The sequence below is a fragment of the Terrapene carolina genome, unplaced genomic scaffold (genome assembly GCF_002925995.2).
Source record: "Terrapene carolina triunguis isolate 2854851 unplaced genomic scaffold, T_m_triunguis-2.0 Scaffold66, whole genome shotgun sequence".
In the NCBI taxonomy this organism is placed as follows: Eukaryota; Metazoa; Chordata; order Testudines; family Emydidae; genus Terrapene; species Terrapene triunguis.
Window position 1 is genome coordinate 64459685 of NW_020664417.1, and position 20055 is coordinate 64479739.

Here is a 20055-nt window from a genome sequence, read left to right on the forward strand (position 1 = left end):
GCAACGCAGTGCCGGGTGAAAATCAAGGAGCTGAGACAAGGGTACCAGAAGACCAAAGAGTCAAAAGGACGCTCCGGATCCCAGCCCCAGACATGCCGTTTCTACGAGGCACTGCATTCCATTCTAGGTGCGGCCGCCACCACAACCCCACCACTGACCGTGGACTCTGAGGATGGGATATTGTCGACGGCTGCTTCCTCGGAGATGTTAGCGGACGGGGAAGATGAGGAAGGAGATGAGGAGAATGAGGCAGTCGACAGCGCTTACAACGCTGATTTCCCCGACAGCCAGGATCTCTTCATCACCCTCACAGAGATCCCCTACCAGCCCTCCCCAGGCGTTAACCCGGACCCTGAATCAGGGGAAGGATCAGTCGGTAAGTGTTTTAAACATGTAAACATTTATTTTGAACAGAACAGGAATATTAACAATGGGTTTTTCATGATTAGTTTGCCCTAGGCGCTTAACGTTTTAGTCCTTGGCAGTGCAATTACTGCAAAAGAATCTAACAATGTCCGGTTTATCATGATTACTTTGCCCTAGGTGCTCTACTTTTTAGTCCTTGCCAGTGCAGCTACTGGAAAATAAGGTCTATATGTCTGGGGATAGAGCTGAAATCCTCATGGGACATCTCCACGAAGCTCTCCTGGAGGTAATTGGAAAGCCTTTGCATGAGGTTCCTGGGGAGAGCGGCCTTATTGTGTCCTCCGTGGTAGGAAACTTTTCCGCGCCAGGCTATCATCAAGTACTCTGGGATCATTGCCTTGCAGAGCATGGCGGCATACGGCCCTGGTTTTTGCTGGCTTTCACGCAGCATGCGGTCTTTCTCTGTCTCAGAAATCCTCAGCAGGGTGATGTCGCTCATGGTGACCTGCTTAGAATTAGGGGAATGTTACTATTGGGACTGCTTGCCTGTTCCTTTACATAACTGCAACCGGCGGTTTACAGCCAAGCGGTGGAGACGGGAGAGGGGCAGCATACAGGGATCTTTCCCGGGGACAGCCGCGAGGGGGTGGGACGGGGCAGAGTTCATGCTTGCCGGATTGCCGGCAGCAGGAACTGGCCAACGCTAGGAGCATTGCTTGGAACGTGAAAGGAGGGCACTGCTATAATTTAAGTTTTAAGCAGCCAAAAGTCTACGGCTTACCATGTCAGCCTGCTACCCAAATTCCACTGTCCTGCCTCGCTTGTCTGATCTCCACTGCAAGACCCCAGGCACTGAATGCGAAGGCTGAAAATTTGACCTTGTCATGAGTGCGCATGTGATAGGTGCTGTGCATGGTCTTGTTCACAGAGAAAGAGTATGTTCATTGTTCACAAAATTTATCTTTGTGAGGAATTCACTCCCCTTTTCCCATCCCACAGCTGTGAGTGTCTCCCGACCTACCCTGGCATCCCCCTCCCAGAGGCTGGCGCAGATTAGGCGGAGAAAGAAAAGGACATGGGATGACATGTTCTCAGAACTTATGGGCTGCTCCTGAGCCGAGGCGGCCCAGCAGACCCAGTGGAGGGAGAACATGTCACAATACCAGCGAGCACACAGCGAACGGGAGGAGAGGTGGCGGCAGGAAGACCAGCAGGCGACTCAAACGCTGCTTGGACTAATGAGGGAGCAAACGACATGCTCCGGTGCCTTGTGGATGTTCTGCAGGACCGGAGGCAGGAGGACAGAGCCCCGCTGCAGTCTATCTCTAACCGCCCTCCCCCGCCACAAAGTCCCATACCCCCCTCACCCAAAGTCCCAAGAAGGAGGGGCGGCAGGGGCCGTGAAAACTGTCACTCCACCCCTGCAGACTGCTCAAGTACCAGAGGGCTCTCATTCCCAAAGTTTTGATAAGTCCTTTCCTTCACTCCAAAAGCACCTCACCCAAGCACCCATACCAGTGTCATCCCCTAACTGTGTAGTTGCTAATAAAAAATACGTTTCTGTTAATTACTGTTTCCGTCATGTTCTTTTAGAGGAGAGTGTGTTTGAAGGGGGGGAAGGGGGTTGGTAATTGGAGAGGACAGTCACCTTTACCAGGGTACAGACACGGGGGCAGGTTCAGCAGAAGGTCACACACACATTGCAGTCACTAGGCACCCTGGTCAGTCTGGGAGGTGGTTTTAATGTTCTGTGTGTGGGGGCGGGGCTATGTGACTTTGTGGCGGGGGAGGGCGGTTAGAGATCTTATGCAGCGATCCTTAGCCTGGATCACAGAGCCACGCAGCAGGGGATCTTTAACCGTCCTCCCCCGCCACAAAGTCACATAGCCCCCACACACAGAGTCCCGAAAAGGAGGGGTGGCAGGCTCCGTTGAAACAACCAGTCCACCACTGCGGACCGCTCTAGGAGCAGGAGCCTGTCATTCCTCGAGTTTAGAAGCATTCTTTAAATCACTACGCCCGCTCCCCACCACAGTCTGCGTCCCAGTTTCAACACTTTACCGCGAAATCCGTAAAAAAAAACGGTGTTTATTAACAAAGTTCCATTTATTTTATTTTTAAACGTGTGTTGGAAGGGGGGGAACGGGGTATGTAACTGGAGATGATAGTCAACATTAACTGGGTAAAGAGATGGGGGCAGGTTCAGCTTCTCTTTAAACAAACTTAATAGTCACAGGTTACCCTGCTCACTGAGGAACCTAGCTTTCAAAGCCTCCCGGATGCACAGCGCGTCCCGCTGTGCTCTTCTAATCGCACGGCTGTCTGGCTGGGCGTAATCAGCAGCCAGGCTATTTGCCTCAACCTCCCACCCCGCCATAAAGGTCTCCCCCTTGCTCTCACAGAGATTGTGGAGCACACAGCAAGCTGCAATTACAATGGGGATATTGGTTTCGCTGAGATCAGAGCGAGTCAGTAAGCTTCTTCATCTCCCCTTGAGACGTCCAAAAGCACACTCCACCACCATTCTGCACTTGCTCAGACGGTAGTTGAAGAGTTCTTTTTCAGTGTCCAGGGCACCTGTATAGGGCTTCATGAGCCAGGGCATTAGCGGGTAGGCTGGGTCCCTGAGGATCACTATAGGCATCTCTACATCCCCAAAGTTATTTTGTGGTCCGGGAAGTAAATACCTTCCTGCAGCCGTCTAAACAGACCAGAGTTCCTGAAAACACAAGCGTCATGAACCTTGCCCGGCCATCCGACGTTGATGTTTGTAAAATGTCCCCTATGGTCCACCAGTGCTTGCAGCACCATTGAAAAGTAGCCCTTTCGGTTAATGTACTGGCTGGCCTGGTGGTCTGGTGCCAGGATAGGGATGTGAGTTCCATCTATAGCCCCACCGCAGTATGGGAATCCCATCGCGGCGAAGCCAGCTATGATCACCTGCACATTTCCAAGGGTCACTACCTTTGACAGCAGTAGCTCAATGATTGCGTTTGCTAGTTGCATCACAGCAGCCCCCACGGTAGATTTGCCCATGCCAAAGTGGTTCGCGACTGACCGGTAGCTGTCTGGCGTTGCAAGCTTCCAGAGGGCTATGGCCACTCGCTTCTGGACACTCAGGGCTGCTCGCATCCGGGTGTCCTTGCGCTTCAGGGCAGGGGACAGCAACTCACAAAGTTCCAGGAAAGTTCCCTTACGCATCCGACAGTTTCGCAGCCACTGTGATTCATCCCAGACCTGCAGCACTATGCGGTCCCACCAGTCCGTGCTTGTATCCCGGGCCCAGAATCGCCATTCCACAGCATCAACATGACCCATTGCCACCATGATGTTCACGGCGCGGGGTCCCCTTGCTTTGTGAGAGGTCTGTGCCCCTCTCAGACTTTATGTCCTCACCGCGTTGCCGTAGCCTCCTCGCCCTATTTCTCAGCATCTGCCTCTGGAAAAGGTGGATGATAAGGTGCGAGGTGTTGACAACGGCCATAACTGCAGCGATGGTTGCCGCGGGCTCCATGCTCGCAGTGCTGTGGCGTCTGCGCTGTCACTCACCAGAAAAGTGCGTGAACTGATTTCCCGCCGGCGCTTTCAGGGAGGGAGGGCGGGAGTGACGGTTGGATGACGACAGTTACCCTAAACCACCCTCGACACATATTTTGCCCCAGCAGGCATTGGGGGCTCGACCCAGAATTCCAATAGGCAGCGGGGACTGCGGGAACTGTGGGATAGCTGCCCACAGTGCACCACTTCCAATGTCGACGCTTGCCCCATTAGTGTGGACTCACAAAGTCGAATTACTGTCCTTAGTGTGGATACACACGTTCGACTTTGTAATATCGGTTCCACAAATTTGATTTAAGTAAAATCGAATTACTCTCGTAGTGTAGACATACCCTGAGAGTAGACTGTGTCCTGTTTTGACTACCTAAATATTACTGTCACTGTTTTCTGTACCATTCATGGTCATAATATGTGGTAGTAAGAGGAGGATGAAGGAATTTCCCAAATGGCAAGCTTTTGAAGTATATCTGCAATAATTAGGTAGGTGATTTAAAGTATTGCTGAGTGCTAAACATTAGTGATTGGTGTAGCTTATTTGCAGAATCCCAGCTTTAATCTCTCCTTTAGGGGACGCAAATATGTTCCTACCAATGTCTGCTCCAAAAGCAACAGAGTAGGCCTACAATTTGATCCTCAGCTCATGGGAAGATAATCTCCAAAAAAGTGGTCTGTGCTTTAGAAGTCATTAACTGTTTTATCCCTTGCTATCTGTTTTTGTAGTCTGTTATCTATTACAGTAGTGCCTAGAGGCCTGAACCAAAACAGACTGCATGGTAGTAGACACAGCGGCATTCACCATGGCATTCCTACACTATGACAGCAGTACAGCAAGGGAGAAAACAACAAATGTCAGCCAAGGCAAAGATCAGTTTTTGGAGATTATCTTCCCATTAGCTAAGGATCAAATTATAATGTGTATACGGCTGGGGAGGTGGGGGGGACGGGACCTCTGACTATTTCATAATTTTTAGGTCTAAAAATGGATGTTACTTGAAAATGGGATGAAATTTTTGTGGGGTATGTTTTCCAATAAATCCAGAATACTCAAAAAAAAAAAAAAAAAAAAAGAGATTTTGCAGAGCTTTACTTGTAATTAACCATATCCTAATCCTAGCCTACAGCAGCTGTTAATACTGTTGAAGGCTTAGTGTGCTAAGTATGATTACTTTGTCTTAACTCAAACTTATGAAATCTCATCAAATATATTTTCTTTATATCAGCTTTCTATGCCACTTGCTTTACTCCCAGAAACCAGAGAACAGCCTTTTTAACAACCTTTGTTGTTATGACATTACATCAGATATAATAAAAAGAAATATTTCATAGAGAGAAAATGTGCCTATAGTAATAGGAGAGTTATTGCAGTCTGTTGGAACCAATTATAATCCTGACAGATCATTACAGGTGTGTTTTTGGCCTAATGTGGCATACTAAATCATCATATTTCTAGAAAGACCCAGAAGACATAGTACTTAAAGATAATGCCAACAATAATGTAGTAATAATAATAATAATAAAACACCTGAGGCCCATATTTTCAATCTTAAGTATTTATAGAGTGACTTCTTCAGTTATCTGTATAAAACTGAATTTTACTCAGTTACTTAGATAACTTTTATTCATTTGGGTATTTAACCTCAGTATAAATAAAAGTTTTGTTTATGTAAATTGGTAGGGAATTTTGATTTTGAGCTCAGCCTGACATGTTGGAGTAAGAGAATACAATTCCTCTGCAGATCTCTGGGCCAAAGTATACAGTGATGAATTATCAATGTTGGGCCAAATTCTGCTCTGTTACACCAGCATAAATCCAGAGTAACTGCAGCCGAATATGGTCATTTGGATGTGGTCAGAAAATAGGAGTAAGTGGTATCTTAGGCCCAGATCCTCAAAGGTATTAAAGTCCTAACTCCCAATGGAAGCATAGTACTGCAAAGTAGTAACTTCTAATGGGAGTTAGGTGCCTAAATTCCATTGAGAATCTGATGCCTCAGTAAGTAGCAACTGGCCCTGAGAAAGTGGAAACTTAGGCGTAGATCCTCAAAGGTATTAGGGCCTAATTCCTATTGAGGATCTCTGTATTAGTGCCTGTGGTACTAAGCTGTATAACTTTCACCAATTAGGCATTCAGGGGGCTATAAAATAAGGGCAAGTTACAAGCTGATGTGGTTGAAGAGAGTGGTAGTGGGAAAGGCAACAAAGAAGGTGTCAGTTGAAGCAAACTCCTCCCTATCTTGTGTCTTAATTAAAATAAAGTAAGAAGCTGACTGTATCTGATTGTAGATGATCTTCCCCCTGCTTACCCCCAAGAGTGGGGAGATGTAGTCATGGGCCTGGTCTGTGGCCACACTCTGAGAAGCAAGGTGTGCATCAATGTGCAGGAGGTCAGACTAGATTGATCATGATGGTCCCTTCTGGCCTTAAGGTCTGAGATGTGAATCTTGCCCAGTGCTTGGTGGTGGGGAGCATTGAAACTCTATCCCAGATATTATTAAGAAAAGAAGTTTCTTCTTTCCTGAGATATTGACTCAGCTGCTGGGAAAGTACCTGAGTAAATCAGCAGAGGAGACAGAGTCATTGTTACTATGAGTTTAAATGATTCCCTGACATCTGCATACAGGGGACCTCTGCATGTAGATCTTCCACCCCTATGCAGAAAGGAGGCTCTGCCACCACCAGCATCCCCCTTGCTACAGATTCCACAGAGGGCTCTTCAGTGGTTAGTGAATCCCCATAAAGGGAGGAGGTGAGCCAGGGAATGGACAATGTTCCCCTGCCTCCCCATGCAGTTTGGGGCAGTATACAATGTGTTGAAACTGTTACACTTCTGAGCAGCTGCCCTTCCTCAGCCATCTTCCATCTGACTGTGCTGTGGGAACCTCTCTTAAGAGACGTCCCCTGAATTGCCTCTGTCTAGGGAAACCCTCACAGTTCATTGCTCATTGCTGGAACTGGTTGTCTCCCTGGATATAGTGCTGGTATTGAGCTGCCTTTCACTTCTCCTGCAAGTTGGACTATAGGAAGGGGGCAATTGGGCCTTATATTATTTATGTTGTTCCCTTACAGTCAAATTTCCCAAAACAGCTCAGCTTCCACTGTGGCACCAAAATGTGAGGCCAGATTTTTAAAAGATTTCAAAACATTGGTATTGGGCTGTTTGGAAAATCTGGCCATATGTGTCATAATGGGAACTGCTGGATGCTGAGCATTCTTGAAAATCTGTCCCCTAGTGTACACAGTGCTGTACAGTAGATAAACTTTTCCAGTAAGTCACTTCCTTGAAGTGCTTATAATTTATAGAGAAGCTTGGTAGTAATTTAATTTATATTAGTGCTATAGAGCTGTTTTGCCATACTGAGATGGTCATTAAAAAGTCAGCATTTCTCAGCATTTACTACAGCTTGTTATCTGTAATTAGCACAGTTTTCTCAATACTTGCCTTCTGCTCTTGTGCAAGAGGAGTTCAAAGGGCATTTAAAACCTGCATGTGTTTTTGTTGGTTGATGTGGAGATGGCTAGATTATACTGCTGCTTGATGGTGTGGTAGCAAGCTGCTTACACCTGATATTATGGTCTGTCCACATAAAGGCTAATGTTACTCATTATTTGCATTCTCAAAGCATTTTCACATTCTGTGTTTCAGAAGATTCAGCTCACTCAAGAAAGATACATTAATGGAGAGGCAGAAGTACTCAGCACACTTTGTCAGTACACACCAAAGAGACATGGAGATTCATTCTGTAACAACCCAGAGGAGGCACACTTTGAAATGAAATCAAGTAGTACTACAGAGCTGATAGTCACCCAAGAAAGACACATTTTGTAGAAAGTTCAAATGCTGCAATGGATACTTGAGATAGGGTTTAGAAACAAATGAAATAGCCCTTTTCTATCTTAGAAAATGCTTCCTTACTTTATCAAAACATTATTTAATTAGCTCTCTGAGTCTCACTCCATTAACAGATTAAGGCAATGAACTACTCTTCCCTTCAAAACCAAGATGCACAGTGAAAAGTTTTCATTAGAGGTAGGTAAACTAGTTTTATAAGTGCTATTCGGAGCCTCAGCCAAACACTTAAATAGAACCTTTTTTTTTTTTTAAATGTAAGGTTTGGAATTGTTCAGGTAAGCTGGGATCCAGCACAACACTTATGGTGCGATAGACTACTCACATAACTAAGTTAAGCTTGTGCTTTAGAGTTTTGCTGTATTGGGCAATAAAGGTGTGTTCAGGGATCCTTCACTTTCCCTCTCATTTTCTTCCATTTGTATCAAACTTTCCCTCATTGTGGGAAGGAGGGGCTGGGACATTATTGTCTCTAGAATCTTTTTGTCAGTGCTACTCATGTATCTTTCAAGCTGCTTCCTCCCCTCCTATTGGCTCTGAGTGTAGCCCTTTCGTAGCTCTCTGTAAACGCAAACTGTACTGTGTAAGCTATCGAGACACAGTTTATAATGTAAAATTGTAATTATTGTCAGTAATTTCCATAAACCTTGGAGCAATAGTTGATCAGTATGCTTCTCAATTGTGAATATTATTTACATGGTGACTGTTTCCTAAAGTTTACCATGGAGAGGATCTATATTGTGCATTGTATATTAATCTGTAGCTGTACTGAGTCAAAAAATAAGTTGTCAAAAAAATAAGTTGTGCCTGCTAACTTATTTTTTCAGAGAGACCTTTTTTCAGTAATCCTCACCAAAGGGCTGTATCTTCCTTGCACAGTTGCGGAGGAAGATAATAGCTTTCAGGCACAAGAGACATAAGGACGACCCTCCAATGGCATTAGATTGTTCCATTCCAAAGTTCTGAAAACTTCTAATAAAGAAAGCCTTTAGCAGCAAATACACATCCAAGAGCTTGAATGTATCCAAAGACTCTTGTTAGGAAATACTTTAAATGATAACTCATAAAAATGTAGTTCTGTTTGAGCGAAAGATGAGTTAAATCAGTTTGCTTTAAAAATACTCTCTCTCTCTCTGTGGGGGAGGGGAAATAGCAAGTAAGATTAAAAAATGTTTTTTCTCAAGAAACAACCATATCCAATTGTCCTCACACAAATACAGTAGCATAAAATAATGTGTGATCTTATCATATTTCCCAAGCTAATCAGAATGAGCTAACTTGTATGGAAAATATCTTTATTAATAATAATAATTAATAAAAATTACATACACCTAAGTGCGCCAGAAAATGACACTGGTGATTTAGTATCTGGCTGTGTTACCTCAAGTATTGACTTAAATCATAGCATCAACATTATTATTTGTAGTATATTTCCATAATGCTTATGAGCCCTGGTCAAAGACCAGGACTCCATTGTGCTAGATGCTATGTACACTGAATAAAAAGATGGGTCCTGCTCCCAAAGAGCCTATATTCTAAGTTATTGGGGGAATCTCATGATCTTGTTGTCTCTTTAAGTAGATAAGTTCAATGGCACTGCTTGTCCATTTTGTCCATTGGGGACTGGAAAAACCTGTGCCTAGAGTTCCATGCTGTCATCAGGATCCCATTGTCATGATTGTCTATCTGCTTATTAAGAAAGGAGACCTGACTCCCCCACCCTCATGAAATCAGTGATTATTTTTTTAATAATCTTCTGTTATGAATCTTGGGTTGCCTTACAAGAAGTGGAAATAGATTGCTGTTTGATCTGGATAATTATCACCATCATTATAACCTGTCTCTTCTGCTCTATCTTCAGGATGAAATAAGGAATTGTACTCAACATAGGCTTCTTTATCAGTTTCTGTTTACTGCATCTCTCATCTAGACTCTTACTTAACTCAGTGAGCCAAATTTTGAATTCTGTTATGCCATATTTTGTGAGATGAGAATTCAGCTAAATGAGTGTTGGCTATTTTGGGGGCCTGGAAAGGTTGAAAGACTTCTAAAAGCACAGCAGCAAAATGCAATGCCATACACATAGTACTTCTCTGGAACCATAGTGGTTGTAGAGTTAAAACAAACAACTCCCCCCCCCCAGATTTATAAATATATTTCAAAAAGCAGACACCAAGTTTAGTTCAATATTATTCATGAACTTTTGGGCAAGTATTTGTGATGATATCTAAAAATGTGCATTGTATGTAATGTGTATTACTTATTGCTTTTGTTTAAAACATATCAGTCAGTCATTCAGAGAGCAGAAGCAACACCATGTGGCTTAACTAACTAACCACACAGTGAATCAAGTGTAAGCAAACAGATTAGAAATAAACCATAGAATGAAAATAATCAAATAATGAACAACTCAAAACAAATACATCAATAAAAGAGAGTAAATTCTTAACAAATAATAAACCAATAGCTTGAACAGATGTCCTCATTGATTGGGTCATCTGATTCATTACCAATCAAACAAAGCTCAATGCAAATAAGCTTTTGAATGAAAGTATAACTTATTATTATTTATTATGTTTAAACTCATCAACAAGTTCCAATTGCTATGCAGACTATAGAGTACACTTCCTGAGCAGATCATATTTCTGAGGTCAAGCAACAACGGCCTTATTTTTATTCTTCTTGGTTTGTGTCCTTTCAATTTTGTGACTGTTTCCTTTTCTTGCTAATAAAACACAGCTATTAACAGATTACACTTTCTTCTCTAACTGAAGGGATGTTGTAATCTTTATTTTTGTGGTAAGAAATAACATACCAGGGCACCAAACCTGCAGAGTAGGCAACTACTTTGCGTTCTGTGAGTAATCCCACTGAAATCAATAGGGTTACTTGCAGTGTGTACGATTAAGCAGGTGTCTAAGCTTTTGCAGGATTGGGGCCTAAATTTGTTTATATGGACCTCACTGCATGTGGGTTGCATTTCTATCATTACCATATCATCAGAAATAACCACTAGATTATCATTCACAAAACATAAACTGGTGCTGTAATCCAGAAACTAATCAATAAAGCCATTATCACCACAGTGAACTTCTAGCATCTTAAATTCTTGACAGGGCATTCAGAAATATTCCTCAGACAATTTAGAAGTGTTTCTATTATTGCTGTTCAAGAAAAGCTTTTGTTGACATGATTACCACTCAGCACTGCAGCATACCATAGGTTCATACAAGATGCAAGCCACTGATCAGTCGCCATAGTATCTGAGTAATTTTGCAATGTGTGAAAGATGTACAACTCTTTCACTGCAGACAGCTGTGGTTCAAGGACTTTTGATTTCATTTATCTGTAATATAGAGGTGCCATGGTGGTGTGGAAGTTGGGAAAAGCACAGACATCTTAGTCTCTAGGAATAGAGCAAGAGTCAGGCTGACACTGACTTTAATAACGCGAGACTTGAAGGCCTAGGCGAGTGGAAAAGAACTGTAAGGGAGGTTGTTTTGACCTTGTATTAGATAAGAATGGAATGCAGACTATAGCAGAAATTAATGAGAAAAGTAAGATATCAGAAGGAATATGTATAAATAAGATGTGGTTGTTGATCATTATTGTCTGTAACAAAAGGTATAAATGCTTGCCCAAATTTTTTATCTAATGGAGACCTGCCTGGGACGGGGGCGAACCCCCGCCCGTGTGTACTCTCCCCTTGCAAGTGTCAGGGAAAATAAACAGTCTCTGACTTGTTGCAACCAACCTGAGAGTGAAGACTCTGTTTTCTTCCACAGTGACAAGTATTTATTTTTTATTAAGATCACAGCAACACCATGAAAGGGGAAACTAAATAGATCCTGGATATTTTGAAAGAATACATTCAATAAGACTTTATATGTCGATAACATATTGCCTAATGTGACCAGTTACCACCCGGAACATTCAGAGATTCCAAGGCCAGAAGGGCTGACTGTGATCTACTTTGACATCTCTTGTGCTTCTATGCCCTTTGTTTGTCTGTTTTGATCTTTGACATGTAAGCTCTTTAGAGCAATGCAGTGCTTCTTTATGTTGGATTTGCACTTCCTACGTTATCCTTAGCCTCACCCCTGCTCTGAAGGAACTATTCCCACTCCTTCAGTAATCAGGCATGGTGGCATTCCTTGGTCACCACAACTGTACTTTTTCAGGCTGCAACCACACACAGTCTCTTCTCTAGCACCCCAATCCATGTCTCTAATTTCTTCCTCTGCTGCCCCACATAGGAGAGCACCTTAAGGGCTTACTCCTGGTCACACTAGGGAGCAGTTATGCCTGGTACCACTGAGCAATGATGGGCCTCCCAAGTGAGGTGTTGGGGGCTCCATCTGGGGATGCTGGAGAACTGGTGATGGTGGTATGGAGCTGATGGCTATGGAAGGTGTCCCTTGGGATCCCTCAGTGCCTATGGGTGCCCTCAGTTGGGACCTGATGCATTTCCCCTCATGAATATGTTGGGACTGGAAACCCCTTTTACAGTGAAGGCAGGTAGCCACATTTGTCTGCCTCACTATCACTGAAAAGTACTCCCAATTACTGGAATAGAAGCACTGTCTAGAGCAATGGGAGGCTCTGTTCTCCTATTACTACTATCCCCTCCATCCCCCACCCCCATCACTCCTCCTTGACACTTTCCCCTCTCATCAATTATCCTGGCCATATTTTTAAGTCAGTGTCAGTGTCCTACTTTTTCCCACTCTCCAACCCTCCTTTCCCATTCCCTGACAAAATGGGGCACTGGAAATTGGACACAATATGACCACTAGTGGAGTTCTTGTTCTGGTTCAAAAAGGCCAAAACATAATTAAATGTTTCAAAATGATTGAAACAAACATTTTGCTGTTTCCGATGTTTTTATTTTTTTTAATGAAACATAACTGACTGTGACCATTCTGGGCCAAAAGTTTTGTTCCTCATAAAATGTTTAACACAAAATGATATAAGTTACACCCAAAATGTTAAAATGTATAAGAAAATAAAGCATGGACTTTATTAATAACCATATGGATTTCAAGGCAGTCGGTTTATTGAATACTGCAGTCATGTGAGTTCTTGGCACACTGTGGTTTTGGCTAGAGAGAAAACATTAGTTGTGCTGATTTTTTTTAAAGTGTGTGTGTGTGTGTGTGTGTGTGTGTGTGTGTGTGTGTGTGAAATTCCTCTCTTTCCCTACTTTACCCTGGATACGTACAACCATTATGGAGAGGAGGTGGCAACTAGATTCCATTATTAAGCCTTATTTTTCCCTAAAACTATGGATTTGGGGGGAATTGGCCTCAAAACTGACAGATTTACCCTGAAGGTATGGGAGATTGTTTCTGTAAAGTTTGAAGAAAGTTGGTCAAGCTGTGTTTGATTCACACATTGTTTAAAAAAAATAGCCTAAAATAAACAGTTGAGTTGTATGATTTTTTTGCAGGGGGGGGGAAGGGACACTTAATATTTTTTAAAAGGCTCAGTACTCTCTTTTTGTATCTTCAATATAATCTCCCTAAAGTCTCAAGCACCAGCTATATATGGGCTATATAAAATAAGTTTTAATTGGGAAAACATCAATTTGTTTTTCTTTTCTTGTCTTGGTATAATGGCTCTTTGCCATTGACTTCAACAGGAGCACAGCTGGGCCCCAATTCAGCAGATCACTTAAGGACTTGCTTTTTAGAGTGTTACATTTGTTAGGTCAACAATGTAAGATTAATATCCTTGCCTTTAATTTCTTGGGGGATGTGAATATAACAAGTGCTCTGTTATCACTTAAGAACTATAATTTCTCTGTGAAATGAAGGTTTTTTTTCTGAAATTGTTATTTCAACTGCTCATAACTTGAATATCACTAGGAGAGCAACTGCATCTTTCAGCACCTACATCTTTCAGCACCTTGGCCAGCAACAATCTATTACAGGGAGGCTTTTGAAAACAGGAGTTTCAAGTTAGGTCCCCACATCCATATTTAAACAGTTGCCGGATCATCTAAAGTGCTGAGTCCAAACATCTTTTCATGAGATCAGTGAGGAAATGCTCCACCTTATGCATGTATGGGGAATTTGGCTGCTTCGTCCTAGCGGAGAGATTCCAAATGGCTACAGCATGGCCATGAATACAGCCCCAGGATTATTATTTTCCTTTCCCATGATGAACCTCGGAAATATAGGAAACCTAATGACATCAGTCTTGTTGCTTTTCCTACAACTGAATTTGCCTCTGTCTGTCACTGCTTTTTCACCATCATCATTTCCTCCTGATGGAATCAGTACTGCCTCACAGGAGACACTCCGTCCATCACAGTATTAGGCTGTTAATTTCCATAGTTTACAAACTAAAAGAGGGGGCAGGTGCCCATTTAGGGACCAATTCTGCCATAGTTGCTCCTGTTGAGTGCTACCATACTCAGTATAAGCAAAGGTGGAAGAATCAAGCTCTCAAAGATTCTGGAATTGCCAAATAAAGTTTCTCAGTAAGAGCCTAGCATTGATAATTTGTTCTTCATGCCACTTATAGCCTAGAGAGAGAGCATCATTTGTCATGTGATTCCTGGAATTGCCTCTGCTCAAAGTGACAGTTGTATAATGAAATTACAGTGCCAGAAACACTGAAGGGCTGAGCTTTTGATCTTGTTCTCAGGATTACTACTACTTTTCTTGGATGTTAAGGTCCATAATGACATCAGAAAATTGAGGCTCACTATTTCTAAAAACATGTACATTTTTGAGTAGTTAGCATAGTTATTTGGGTGGTAGCCCTTCTCTTTAATTAAAACAAAAGTTTAAAAAAAAAGGAAAAATATTTTTCTTTAATATATATAAAAATTGTAATTCTGAAGCTAATGGAACTGTCATATTGGCATAATTCTAATATTAGCTGTACATTAATGTGAATCATATCATATAACCAAGTAATGACAATCCATAATCTCCACTGGAAACTCTTTTAAATATTTACTTATCAGTTGTACCTAATTATCATCTGTCAGAAGCAGTTTGCTATACAAATGTAGAATAAACAATAATTTATTTTGATGTGTAAGAACGGCATGATCAAGCAGCAGAGAGACACTAGAGCTACATTTCATATTTATTCACACTATCACACACATAATTAAATGTGACTATACAGTAGATATTTCTTACAGTAGAATAAAATGAGCCAGCAACAATCTATTACAGGGAGCCTTTTGAAAACAGGAGTTTCAAGTTAGGTCCCCACATCCATATTCTCTCCTCCATAACATACAATCCCATTGCAGATGTAAGAGTTTACCTCGATCAGTGAGGGAAGAATCTGGCTCAGTAAAAAGAAAAAATAATGAAACATACTTTTTTTCTATTACTATAATTTTATTACATATACCTAGCAAAGTTGTGTAAACTAAATTTTACTTTTTAAAAAAGCTTTTCTTTTCTTTTTTTCCCCCTGAAGGGTTGTTGCACAGTGATTTTCTGTATTGGATTAAGTCTTCTGAAATGATCTGTCAGTATGAGGATCATTGCTTACACAGCCTGGAAAATCTCAGCTATGACAAGTAAGTTTGCTTTTTATTACATTTTCTTGTTTGTTTTCTAATTTATTTAACAAAATACCTCAGAAACTGGGCTTTTTAGAAAGCAATGTAATCTTCATATCTGAGAGTAAAACCATGTGCATATAAAACAGTTGAAAATAAATTCAGTGGCATTTCATATATTGCATTAGGAAACATGGCATAGTAAGTTGACATCAAAGTAAACCTTGTGCAGATATTGACAAACAAAAGATTTATTATATCACTTGGAAGGTCACTCCTGCAAAATATGATGTTGTTCTTAACCAATAGTTTAAAACATTCAAAATATCTGATTTATATATATTTTCCTTGGGAAAAGTTTTTATAGGTAAAGAGTTAACTGCAAAAATAAAAAAAAACAGGATAAAAATAGTGGTATATGCAATCAGCCATGTACAAGTCTTCCAGGAGTGCATCAGACTTTGTGCACAATGTGTCATGATTCTACTGCACTCAGTGAACACATGACCAAATTCTGTTCTGGTACACCAGTTCAACCCATTTGAAGTCAATAGAACTGCTCCAATGAGAGCAGAATTTGACCTATTTATTCAACAAGATATTCATGGCTGCATCATAACATTTTTGCATGCCTCAACAATTGTCTTGAAGAAATATCTATCACAGCAAATATGGGAATTTAGTTTCTTTTTTTATAAATATAACTTTGTGTGTCATAACACATCACATTAACAAAATATGTTATCTGTTTAACAAAAAAAAATGCCTGATGATTCTTTTGGTTACCAATTTTATAAATTAAGAGTTAATAGCAGGGGAAACCCAATAATCCCGGACATACAGGGATCGTAGAAACAGCCTGGTCCAAAGCTCATTGAAGTCAATGAAAATATTTCTATTGACTCCCAAAGGCCATTGATTAGGCTCCAGGTTCTGCAAAGTTGAAGAACCTTTGAAGAACAGCTTGGAAAGAGGAGAAGACAAGCAGGAGAAGAGCTAGAGAAAGGGATGTCAGAAGGAAGATACTTGGAGAAAGGATTGGTTCTTGGAGGATTTTAGGTGAAGGGAGATCCAGGGTGTGACCCAAGAACCCCTAAATGACAACTTTCAAGGGGGTTACAAGGGTATTCTTACTTACCCTATATTCTGGTTCACCAAAGAATGTTATGTGAAATCTTAAAGAAAGTGAAGGCCATGCTTTAAGCAGGGGGTTGCACTAGATGACCTCCTGAGGTCTTTTTCAACCCTAATCTTCTATGATTCTATACTGGCCATTAATATCATTGTGAAATGCATATACAGAGACTGCCAGGAGTTATGTATGTAAATTGAAAATATGCTTCACAGTGGATTTTACTCTGTGCTATAGTCTGTAGCACAGCAGAGGTGGAGAAATAGGTTTCCTGTCAGACAAAATATGTTTACTTGCCTGTTTCTCTGTCTGTAAATTAAGCGTTGTAAGCTAGCACATTTACATACGAAATCAGAGATACAAAGTCAACAAGGAAGAGCACACAGGTGAGGAAGAGAATCTAAACCTGAGATATATTTCAATGGTTTTCTAGACTATATTTGTGGAACAGAGAAGACACCCTGTCATCCTGCACCTAGGAAGTAAATGAACAGTGTGTTTACATTCATGAAAATGGGATCTCAACCAACCTTGGTTGAAATGCTGCAGCTGATATTTGGGGTGAGAAACTTCTTCAGACAAGAGGCTAGCTGTTAAGTTTAATCTCTACAAAGTGTGTTATGATTTTGTTTTATATGTGACCTTTTGCTTCCATTATCCTTATTCACTATCTCTTGAATCTTTTTGGTAATAAACTTATCTTTGATTTCTCTATAAATATCTCTAAGTCCTGTGGTATTAAGATAGGTCCTGATCCTGAGCTGAATCACACAAGCAGACGTGTACACTGTTCCCTTGGGGACAGCAAACCTGGTATTTCTGTGATTTTTCAGTGGATAAGGGGCTGGGCATTACAGGGGAACATTTCAAAGTTGTTTTTTAATCTCAAAGTAAAAGGCTGGAATAGCCCTGAGGAGAATGTGTGGGTGGCTAACAGGCTGGTCATGTTAGGGAGCTGACACCCCGTTAAGCATAAGCAAGTCTATCTCATGCTTGAGGAGGGAGGGTATCAGCATGACTCTCAGTCATCCTGGATACCCCAAGAACCATTGCATAGGGATAGTAAGTAGATGGGAAAGACCAGGGGAAGGGAAATAGATAGGAGGGATCTCACAGAGGGGAATTTGAAGAAAGGTCATAAGGAGGTTTGGGGATAGATTGGGAGGAGGAATCTGGGGTGGGGGGAATGAAGAACTGTGACTGTAATAGTTTTTAGAGGTCCTCCCCATTTTATGGGATCCATCTCTGTTCTTGTGGTCTCTAACCTCTTATTAGTCATATAAGTAGGAAAAATCATTACAGAAATCAAAGTTTCTGTTACATTCATTTCAAACAATACAGACCTATGTGAGTGCTCCAGTTTTCCTCGGAGTGCAGGGCAAAAGACAAAGGATGTAATGCCTTGAAGTGTGATAGTGAAGTACTTTTCACTTTTAAGATATAATGGGCCAGCTCAGTTGGAGTAAAACTGCAATGATTGATTTAAAACACCTAAGGATCTAACCCAATACAATGCTCTTACTTAGCACTTCTGAGAAGTGAGGCTCTCAAGCTGCTTTATGAAAACATTACAATCCCCATTGTACAGAGGGGGAAATTGAAACCTGTCTATCATATCTACCTCAATAGCATCTGAGCCCTGAAGAGGTAATTTAGATCTGCAAAGTCCCAGCCTGGACTTCACAGTGGATTTTACTCTACTCCTCACTGGGGTTAAAATAGCACTTCTAAGGTTTTGTTGTTTTTTTTCATGTTAGTATTTCCTTGCCTGTTGTTATGGAAGGAAGGCATCGGCAAATAGATGGATCTTGGAGCAGGTTGTGTTCTTATGTACAGGCTTTGGCTTACTCTTGCCTCTTCTGGTTGCTTTGGAATTTGCTATGCACACTTATAAGCCTCAACTAGCTACACTTTTTTCCCTAGAAGAGGTCATCTGTCTCTAAGGGCCATGTATGATGAATCAATTTCTAATTAAACTGGTCTTGCAGCTTCAGACCAAAGCTTTGAATTGCTACTGGGAGCTAACAGTGGGTGTGGATCACTGATTTAGTCTGATCTTGATATCTCATCTCTTTAATGATCTGGGTGACTACAAGAACAGTGAATTACATTAGTCCTGTCTGCAGGTAACAAAAGCATAGATCACCATCCTTGTCCTAGAGGGTAACCATCTATAACTTCCTACTAATCTGGAGCTGGAATGGCACATGTCTTTAGACTGCTGTCTCAACATTCAGAGTTAGTTATGAGTCTATCAGAACCTTGAGGAGTCATATTACTTTGACAAATGGAAGACTGCAATAAAAGGAGAGGCTGGTTCTTGGATAGCTTCTTAAACTGTTTTTCCCTTTCCCAGCAACATGAGAGACTGAGTTGTACAAGGCCATACAGTGAATTATTGTCAGCATTAGGAATAAATTCCTTGTCTCTTGACTCCTACGTTTTGCTCTAATCACTAGATTGTTCTGCCTCCCTTAAGCATAACTTCAAATTATCACTTCTATTTTTGTATTCTGCCTTCCATTTTGTATTCTCCGTTGGAAAAATCAAGTGACCCTGACAAGGTCAGGTCATTAAATTTCGTTCCAGACAGATACTGGACACATAGTTGAATGACTATGACTGGGAAGTCATCACAGAGTGATCTAAGGCTATCAACTTTGATGGCCTGTTGACTGCTGACTGAACCCCATTGAGCAACTAATTCTCTACACAGAAGCCTGACTGGGGGAAGGGACTGGAGTTTCTCAGGGTGGGCATGTGGCTAAAGAGAGAGAGATTGTATTTGAAAGGCAGGGGGAAGCATTCACTGCCACATTCAAGAAGAACTGACTAGAGAGACACAGAGAGAGAAAAGACAGGAGGGACCCTACCTACCCTAAAATGCTGACAAGACCCCAGACATGAAGGAGTGAGGGGGAGTGGGGTGGGTAGAGGAAATTTTATTTTACAAAAATCTGTAACTCTGTAATTATTTGTAAAAGTAAAGACACTGTTCTTAAATTCCTTTGTTAAACCTGTGTTCCTTATCTGCCTATAAAAATGGGAGGTACCAGGACAGTATAGTACCACATCCCAAAGAAAAGCACAGACAAGGGGTCTGAATCTGGGAGTGTGCCTTATTGATCCAGAGCTAGGAACAGTGACCAGGCTCTATCCAAACCCAGCAGACTTATAAGCATGTGATACCACCAGTTGGGTCCATCACAACAGACTGTGTCCATCCAGAGGGTGACGGGGACAGAGGCCCACTTTTGACAGATGGCATCCATTAAATTATGTTGAGGGTAGTTAAGCACTGGAACAAATTGCCTAGGAAGATTGTGGAATCTCTGTCATTGGAGGTTTTTAAGAACAGGTTAACAAGCACCTATCAGTAATGGTCTAGTTATTTCTTAGTCCTGCCTTGAGTGCAGGAGACTGGACTATATGACCTACTGGGTCCCTTCCAGTCCTACACTTCTATGATTCTATTAATTTCAGCCATAGTCATCTTTCTGTCATGATGAGTAAAAGAAATCTCACATTTCTCCCTGCTTCTCAGGTGCATCAGACATTAAGCAGCTTGGTGATACTGTAACATTTTGCACTTAATGACAAGCTAGATAAATGGGTAAGAAC